This window comes from Diorhabda carinulata, unplaced genomic scaffold (assembly GCF_026250575.1).
Source record: "Diorhabda carinulata isolate Delta unplaced genomic scaffold, icDioCari1.1 Dcau_18, whole genome shotgun sequence".
Lineage (NCBI taxonomy): Eukaryota > Metazoa > Arthropoda > Insecta > Coleoptera > Chrysomelidae > Diorhabda > Diorhabda carinulata.
Genome location: NW_026613963.1, coordinates 80,001 through 90,000, shown reverse-complemented (window position 1 = coordinate 90,000; position 10,000 = coordinate 80,001). Strand labels below are relative to the sequence as shown.

Here is a 10,000-nt window from a genome sequence, read left to right as displayed (position 1 = left end):
TGCACGCGTTCGATATCGATTAGAAAAACGTAAAACGCGATTTATTGTAATATGCCGAAACACAAACAATATCCGTCATACAAACGTTCAACTTCAATTATCGAAACGCGAATGAATTTCCTCTTTCGACCTTTCGGGTTTCTCAGGTTTACCCCTGAACGGTTTCACGTACTCTTGAACTCTCTCTTCAAAGTGCTTTTCAACTTTCCCTCACGGTACTTGTTCGCTATCGGTCTCGTGGTCATATTTAGCCTTAGATGGAGTTTACCACCCACTTAGGGCTGCACTCTCAAGCAACCCGACTCTCAGGAGAGATCCTCACGCAATCGGCAACGGTCGCTACGGGCCTGGCACCCTCTATGGGCTGTGGCCCCGTTCAAGAAGGACTTGGACGCGCCGCACGATCTCGTGATAAACGGATCCTCCCTAACACCACATTTCCCGGTGGCCGATATCGACCACGGGATTCGGTGCTGGGCTTTTCCCTGTTCGCTCGCAGCTACTGAGGGAATCCTAGTTAGTTTCTTTTCCTCCGCTTAGTAATATGCTTAAATTCAGCGGGTAATCTCACCTGCTCTGAGGTCGATATATTATAATATATCTCGTATAATATTTAAATACAATTCGCCAAACTATCATAATCATCTCTCATATGAAATATAACATTATTTGTTTTTATTTAAAGAGTCGGCAGCAGCAGCAGCAGCATCAGCATCAGCATCAGCATCAGCATCAGCATCAGCATCAGCATCAGCAACACACCACCAGCCTTTATACATATATAATATTTTTAATATATATAATTCATATATTTTGTCGATATACCGTGTGTATAAATGATATAAATAAAACACTGGTCAGACGTCCAGTCTTCGAAACTTTATTATTTCTCTCGGACACGACGACCGCGTTATCATTTTATCATAAATATATTATATATACACACACTTATTTATCGACTATATATACGTCGTATATATGTATAATATATATATATATTATATATAAATATAACTCTCTACCAAACAAATTTTATGTATTTCATATAAATACACGATTAATTTATGGTATAGCGGGTTGTGTTCAAAAATTGCGTAACTTTTTCTATAAAAATTTACGCTGCTTTTCGCACTTTAGGATGCCGCACAAATACAAAAAAAAATACGCACAAGTTTGTATGTGCATGTGTTTTTTCTTAATTAGTGTGCGTTATTGTTTCACATCCAACACGCTTAGGCATTATTTTTCTTTAATAAATAGAAAAATTTTAAATTCTAAGCAGTCTTTTAAATTGATACGACCCTCAGTCAGGAGTGGTCCGGGAACGAGTATCCGAGGACCGCAATGTGCGTTCGAAATGTCGATGTTCATGTGTCCTGCAGTTCACAAGTTGACGCGCAATTAGCTGCGTTCTTCATCGACCCACGAGCCAAGTGATTCACCGTTCAGGGTAATCATTTTATTATTATGTCGTTTTCTCATATTCTATTCGTCGTATTTTTAATATTTGATTATTATTAAATTAATAATATTATTATAATATCTTATACGCGTATAGAAAATTTATATAACGACATTTTTTATATATATATATATATATATATATATATATTATAATAAATGGTAATTATTCGAAACTTTTAGAGAAATTATAATATCGTACTTTGATATATCTGATAAATTTTAACCGCTGCACATGTTTTATTACAAACGAGGCGCGCATAGACAGATATCTCGCACGATATATTCCTCCTCTTTATATTATTACAGTTTTTTTTTTATCTTGAAAGTTTTATACAAATTTCGACGGTCGGGCGTAAATCTTCGAACACCTTCGAAATAATACATAAAATATTATTTCTAAAACGAATTTTTATACATATCGATAGAATCGACATGTGCTTAAATTTCGTTTAGGTACCCGGATGAAAATGTCTCAATAACATAATCATCACATATAATCTTGTCGATATTTTCTTGTATTACCTTCAAACGATAAAAAACTTAAGTAATAATATAATAAACGAAATAAAATTTATCCATAAAAATATAGACACACACACGACAACAGACGACGTTTCAATAAACTATATATTTTTCGTTTATTATAATAACGATTCTTTATCAGAACGTTTTTAGTTAACAAGAAATTTTGTTAATGATCGTTCCGTCAATCGTTATAATATATAATAATACATATGTTGTTATTGTTGTGTCGTCATCGTCGTCGACGCCTTCTATAAACTATGATAAAAATTTTTCGTTATATTTTTATTGGAAAAATTTATATATGTAAATATATTTTTATAGACGTATGAATTATATTTATCTTTTTTTTTTTAATTTTATTCGAAACTTGTTCGAATTTTGTAAAAATTAAAAAAAGATTTCAATATATATACATCTATAATATATATATATATATATATATATATATATAATTTATAACATATATAAATTTCTTTTGAAGAGTTCGATAATTTTGTAGAAGAAAATTCTCTTTTACAATTAATACAGACTTGATTTCGTTTTTTTTTTTTTTGTTTAAAAACGAACAAATACTCTGTAATGATCCTTCCGCAGGTTCACCTACGGAAACCTTGTTACGACTTTTACTTCCTCTAAATGATCAAGTTTGGTCATCTTTCCGAAGCATCGGCGACGCCGAAACGCCACCGCGCTCAGTCCGAAGACCTCACTAAATCATTCAATCGGTAGTAGCGACGGGCGGTGTGTACAAAGGGCAGGGACGTAATCAACGCGAGCTTATGACTCGCGCTTACTGGGAATTCCTCGTTCATGGGGAACAATTGCAAGCCCCAATCCCTAGCACGAAGGAGGTTCAGCGGGTTACCCGGGCCGCTCGGCCAGGGAGGACACGCTGATTCCTTCAGTGTAGCGCGCGTGCGGCCCAGAACATCTAAGGGCATCACAGACCTGTTATTGCTCAATCTCGTGCGGCTAGAAGCCGCCTGTCCCTCTAAGAAGAATTATTTGTACGCCGACAGTAAAAACCGCGAACGGCAAGAGCCGAAACTCAATACCGACGGGCCTTTGGGATGTCGAAATACGCCTAGTTAGCAGGCTAGAGTCTCGTTCGTTATCGGAATTAACCAGACAAATCGCTCCACCAACTAAGAACGGCCATGCACCACCACCCACCGAATCAAGAAAGAGCTCTCAATCTGTCAATCCTTCCGGTGTCCGGGCCTGGTGAGGTTTCCCGTGTTGAGTCAAATTAAGCCGCAGGCTCCACTCCTGGTGGTGCCCTTCCGTCAATTCCTTTAAGTTTCAGCTTTGCAACCATACTTCCCCCGGAACCCAAAAGCTTTGGTTTCCCGGAAGCTGCCCGCCGAGTCATCGGAGGAACGTCGGCGGATCGCTAGCTGGCATCGTTTATGGTTAGAACTAGGGCGGTATCTGATCGCCTTCGAACCTCTAACTTTCGTTCTTGATCAATGAAAGCGTTTTTGGCAAATGCTTTCGCTTCTGTCCGTCTTGCGACGATCCAAGAATTTCACCTCTAACGTCGCAATACGAATGCCCCCATCCGTTCCTATTAATCATTACCTCGGGGTTCCGAAAACCAACAAAATAGAACCGAGGTCCTATTCCATTATTCCATGCACACAGTATTCAGGCAAAATTTTGGCCTGCTTTAAGCACTCTAATTTGTTCAAAGTAAACGTGCCGGCCCACCTCGACACTCAGTCAAGAGCACCGCGGCGGGATTGAGTTGGGCCGCCCTTGCGAGCTAAGCCCACCGGCAGGACGTCCCACGACACGCCAGTTAACACCGCGTACGATGAACCAGCGGCGTGGGACACAGATTCGACTACGAGCTTTTTAACCGCAACAACTTTAATATACGCTATTGGAGCTGGAATTACCGCGGCTGCTGGCACCAGACTTGCCCTCCAATTGATCCTCGTTAAAGGGTTTAGAGTGTACTCATTCCGATTACGGGGCCTCGGATGAGTCCCGTATCGTTATTTTTCGTCACTACCTCCCCGTGCCGGGAGTGGGTAATTTGCGCGCCTGCTGCCTTCCTTGGATGTGGTAGCCGTTTCTCAGGCTCCCTCTCCGGAATCGAACCCTGATTCCCCGTTACCCGTTACAACCATGGTAGGCGCAGAACCTACCATCGACAGTTGATAAGGCAGACATTTGAAAGATGCGTCGCCGGTGCGAGACCGTGCGATCAGCGAAAAGTTATTCAGAGTCACCAAATTGTACGATGACGAGCAAGCCCGCCACCGATTGGTTTTGATCTAATAAAAGCGCTCCTTCCGTCTCCGGTCGGAACTCTGTTTGCATGTATTAGCTCTAGAATTACCACAGTTATCCAAGTAAATGTGGGTACGATCTAAGGAACCATAACTGATTTAATGAGCCTTTCGCGGTTTCACCTTAATTTGGCTTGTACTGAGACATGCATGGCTTAATCTTTGAGACAAGCATATGACTACTGGCAGGATCAACCAGGGAACTGTGTTTTATAATATATATAATATATATTATTACTATTATTATTATATATATATATATATATTTTATAATAAAAAACTATTATCGAAAAAGTTTTAATAACAATATCCAAAAGAGGATAAATTATGATGATGTTTTTTATATTACATATATACTTTATATTTATACATAATATAATAATCATCTATATTCCGTGTATAAACACATTGTTATTTACTTTTTCTTTTGCGTGTTTGCTGCGCTTATTATTGAAAATATATAATTTTCAGCGCCACGCTTTATTTATATTTTTTCTTATTTTATAAAATTTCACCGAATCGACTATAAATCTATCTAAATTTAATCGAAATGAGAAAAATTAGATGATTACGTCGACCGGGCTACAATTTCGACATTATCTCTACCCTTCGCTAGATTGTAAGCGACATGGTTTATACATTAGGTAATAATGAACGAAATTTTTATTCTCGCACGGAATAATGAGAGTTATCGCAAATATTGTGTATATTATATATATAAAAGTGTAATATAATATATATTTTTCATAGACGATCGCATATGAATCGCTCACGATAGAACGCTAGCTAAATTCGCGATCTCGCAATAGATATTTAATTTGTGGATAAATTGATATAATATCTAAAAAGGGAACCGCTAGCAATATACGTTAATATATTGGAGGAGAACGGGGACCCTTTCAGAAAACTATATAATCCACCGATGTGGAATGACCGAAACAACGTCTTTACGTAAATTATAACGAGTTTATTAAAATTTAACGAGACGTCAACTTCGATACACCACACATATATGTGCGCTGTACAACGGTACGCCTTCTACATTAACATTAATAAAGATGTATAGTGAAAATATATAAAAGATGTATTGTGAATATTAAAAAGAAGTATTATGAAATTACATGTTTTGTATTTAGAAGCCGTCCGAGGTGTATCTATCACATAAAAGTGTTATGAAAATATTAACAATAAGGAAAAAAAGTATTATGAAATTAGATGGCCGCTCGATGTATGAACGTACGAGGTGTATTATATAAAAGTTGTATGAAAATAGAAATAATAATGAAAAACAAGTATTATGAAATTAAATTCCGCTCGATATAGCAATTTGTCGAGAAAGATGATTTGTGAAAATTGAGTGGAGATGTTTTGTATTTAAAAGCCGTCCGAGGTGTATGACATAAAAGTGTTATGAAAATATTAACAATAAGGAAAAAAAGTATTATGAAATTAGATCGCCGCTCGATGTATGAACGTACGAGGTGTATTATATAAAAGTTGTATGAAAATAGAAATAATAATGAAAAACAAGTATTATGAAATTTAATTCCGCTCGATATAGCAATTTGTCGAGAAAGATGATTTGTGAAAATTGAGTGGAGATGTTTTGTATTTAAAAGCCGTCCGAGGTGTATGACATAAAAGTGTTATGAAAATATTAACAATAAGGAAAAAAAGTATTATGAAATTAGATCGCCGCTCGATGTATGAACGTACGAGGTGTATTATATAAAAGTTGTATGAAAATAGAAATAATAATAAAAAACAAGTATTATGAAATTAAATTCCGCTCGATATAGCAATTTGTCGAGAAAGATGATTTGTGAAAATTGAGTGGAGATGTTTTGTATTTAAAAGCCGTCCGAGGTGTATGACATAAAAGTGTTATGAAAATATTAACAATAAGGAAAAAAAGTATTATGAATTTAGATCGCCGCTCGATGTATGAACGTACGAGGTGTATTATATAAAAGTTGTATGAAAATAGAAATAATAATGAAAAACAAGTATTATGAAATTAAATTCCGCTCGATATAGCAATTTGTCGAGAAAGATGATTTGTGAAAATTGAGTGGAGATGTTTTTTATTTAAAAGCCGTCCGAGGTGTATGACATAAAAGTGTTATGAAAATATTAACAATAAGGAAAAAAAGTATTATGAAATTAGATCGCCGCTCGATGTATGAACGTACGAGGTGTATTATATAAAAGTTGTATGAAAATAGAAATAATAATGAAAAACAAGTATTATGAAATTAAATTCCGCTCGATATAGCAATTTGTCGAGAAAGATGATTTGTGAAAATTGAGTGGAGATGTTTTGTATTTAAAAGCCGTCCGAGGTGTATGACATAAAAGTGTTATGAAAATATTAACAATAAGGAAAAAAAGTATTATGAAATTAGATCGCCGCTCGATGTATGAACGTACGAGGTGTATTATATAAAAGTTGTATGAAAATAGAAATAATAATGAAAAACAAGTATTATGAAATTAAATTCCGCTCGATATAGCAATTTGTCGAGAAAGATGATTTGTGAAAATTGAGTGGAGATGTTTTGTATTTAAAAGCCGTCCGAGGTGTATGACATAAAAGTGTTATGAAAATATTAACAATAAGGAAAAAAAGTATTATGAAATTAGATCGCCGCTCGATGTATGAACGTACGAGGTGTATTATATAAAAGTTGTATGAAAATAGAAATAATAATGAAAAACAAGTATTATGAAATTTAATTCCGCTCGATATAGGAACTTGTCGAGAAAGATGATTTGTGAAGTTGAATGGAGATGTTTTGTATGTAGAAGTCGTCCGAGGTGTATGACATAAAAGTGTTATGAAAATATTAACCATAAGGAAAAAAAGTATTATGAAATTAGATCGCCGCTCGATGTATGAACGTACGAGGTGTATTATATAAAAGTTGTATGAAAATAGAAATAATAATAAAAAACAAGTATTATGAAATTAAATTCCGCTCGATATAGCAATTTGTCGAGAAAGATGATTTGTGAAAATTGAGTGGAGATGTTTTGTATTTAAAAGCCGTCCGAGGTGTATGACATAAAAGTGTTATGAAAATATTAACAATAAGGAAAAAAAGTATTATGAATTTAGATCGCCGCTCGATGTATGAACGTACGAGGTGTATTATATAAAAGTTGTATGAAAATAGAAATAATAATGAAAAACAAGTATTATGAAATTAAATTCCGCTCGATATAGCAATTTGTCGAAAAAGATGATTTGTGAAAATTGAGTGGAGATGTTTTGTATTTAAAAGCCGTCCGAGGTGTATCTATCACATAAAAGTGTTATGAAAATATTAACAATAAGGAAAAAAAGTATTATGAATTTAGATCGCCGCTCGATGTATGAACGTACGAGGTGTATTATATAAAAGTTGTATGAAAATAGAAATAATAATGAAAAACAAGTATTATGAAATTTAATTCCGCTCGATATAGGAACTTGTCGAGAAAGATGATTTGTGAAGTTGAATGGAGATGTTTTGTATGTAGAAGTCGTCCGAGGTGTATGACATAAAAGTGTTATGAAAATATTAACGATAAAGAAAAAAAGTATTATGAAATTAGATCGTCGCTCGATGTATGAACGTACGAGGTGTATTATATAAAAGTTGTATGAAAATAGTAATAATTATGAAAAGCAAAGTATTACGAAATTAGCTAAGTTCGGTGACTGGCCGGCAGAGAGCGCTAGTGTCTATAAAACGGTGTTTAGTTTGTCTTCTGGCCGGCAGAGGGCGCTAGTGTCTATTAAACCGTGTTAAGTTCGGTGACTGGCCGGCAGAGGGCGCTAGTGTCTATAAAAAGGTGTTTAGTTTGTCGTCTCTCCGGCAGAGGGCGCTAGTGTCTATAAAACTGTGTTTGGTTTGTCTTCTGGCCGGCAGAGGGCGCTAGTGTCTATTAAACCGTGTTAAGTTCGGTGACTGGCCGGCAGAGGGCGCTAGTGTCTATAAAACAGTGTTAAGTTCGGTGACTGGCCGGCAGAGGGCGCTAGTGTCTATAAAACCGTATTAAGTTTGGTGTCTGGTCGGCAGGATATAGCAACTTGTCGAAAAAGTTGAATTGTGTAAATTGAATGGAAATTTTTTTTATGTAGAAGCCGTTCGAGGTATATTATATAAAAGTGTTATGAAAATATTAACAATAACGGAAAAAAGTATTATGAAATTAGATGGCCGCTCGATGTATGAACGTACGAGGTGTATTATATAAAAGTTGTATGAAAATAGTAATAATTATGAAAAGCAAAGTATTAGGAAATTACCTAAGTTTGGTGACTGGCCGGCAGAGGGCGCTAGTGTCTATAAAACGGTGTTTAGTTTGTCTTCTGGCCGGCAGAGGGCGCTAGTGTCTATTAAACCGTGTTAAGTTCGGTGACTGGCCGGCAGAGGGCGCTAGTGTCTATAAAACCGTATTAAGTTTGGTGTCTGGTCGGCAGGATATAGCAACTTGTCGAAAAAGTTGAATTGTGTAAATTGAATGGAAATTTTTTTTATGTAGAAGCCGTTCGAGGTATATTATATAAAAGTGTTATGAAAATATTAACAATAACGGAAAAAAGTATTATGAAATTAGATGGCCGCTCGATGTATGAACGTACGAGGTGTATTATATAAAAGTTGTATGAAAATAGTAATAATTATGAAAAGCAAAGTATTAGGAAATTAGATTCCGCTCGATATAGGAACTTGTCGAAAAAGATGAATTGTGAAAATTGAATGAAGGTGTTTATTATGTAGAAGCCGTTCGGGGTGTAACATATAAAAGTTGTATAAAAATAGTGAAACAAAGGGAAAAAAGTATTGTGAATTTATATTCCGCTCGATATAATAGGTACTTGTCCAAAAATAAAGAAATAGATGTATGTTAGTTTCGGTTGTGTGAAGCGATGCACACCTGGGACACCTTCTGATGGGTATTATGAAGATTTTTCCATCCACACTAAAAAAAACGTTAGGTTAGGTTAGGTTAGGTTAGGTTAGGTTAGGTTAGGTTAGGTTAGGTTAGGTTAGGTTAGGTTAGGTTAGGTTAGGTTAGGTTAGGTTAGGTTAGGTTAGGTTAGGTTAGGTTAGGTTAGGTTAGGTTAGGTTAGGTTAGGTTAGGTTAGGTTAGGTTAGGTTAGGTTAGGTTAGGTTAGGTTAGGTTAGGTTAGTTAGGTTAGGTTAGGTTAGGTTAGGTTAGGTTAGGGTAAGTTAGTTTAAAGTTACATGAAAATAGAAACCGTTGTTCGAGGTGTAACATATAAAAGTTGTATGAAATAGATGTATTGTGAAAGTTGGATTAGAAAAAGTTCGTGTTTAGTTTGTCGTCTGGCCGGCAGAGGGCGCTAGTGTCTATAAAACCGTGTTAAGTTTGGCGTCTCTCCGGCAGAGGGCGCTAGTGTCTATAGAATCGTGTTAAGTTTGGTGTCTGGGCGGCAGGATATAGGAACTCGTCGAAAAAGATGAATTGTGAAAATTGAATGGAGATGTTTTGTATGTAGAAGCGGTTCGAGGTGTGTTATATGAAAGTTTTATGAAAATAGTAATAATGATGAATAACAAGTATTATGAAATTAGATTGCTCTCGATATAGGAACTTGATGAACAAAATTAACTGTGAAAATTGAAAGAGTTGTTTTGGATGTGGATTATATAAAAGTTGTATGAAAATATTAATAATGTCAAAAAATATGAATTGTGAAA

The 10,000-nt window shown here is 35.6% G+C and overlaps 3 non-coding genes across 3 annotated transcripts in view; all 3 read right to left on the bottom strand.

The window, feature by feature from the left end:
• The window catches only part of LOC130903262 (large subunit ribosomal RNA), a 4,066-nt gene extending 3,481 nt beyond the window's left edge, over positions 1-585 (bottom strand). Inside the window, exon 1 of the ribosomal RNA XR_009060656.1 lies at positions 1-585. This exon is cut by the window's left edge and continues 3,481 nt beyond it. This is a non-coding gene — a ribosomal RNA (large subunit ribosomal RNA).
• Positions 586-1,297: 712 nt separating this feature from the next.
• LOC130903269 (5.8S ribosomal RNA) lies at positions 1,298-1,453 on the bottom strand. Its single transcript, XR_009060663.1, has one exon. It is a non-coding gene; the product is annotated as a 5.8S ribosomal RNA (ribosomal RNA).
• A 1,113-nt stretch (positions 1,454-2,566) lies between these two features.
• Positions 2,567-4,488, bottom strand: LOC130903247 (small subunit ribosomal RNA). Its single transcript, XR_009060642.1, has one exon. It is a non-coding gene; the product is annotated as a small subunit ribosomal RNA (ribosomal RNA).
• Positions 4,489-10,000: the final 5,512 nt, after the last annotated feature.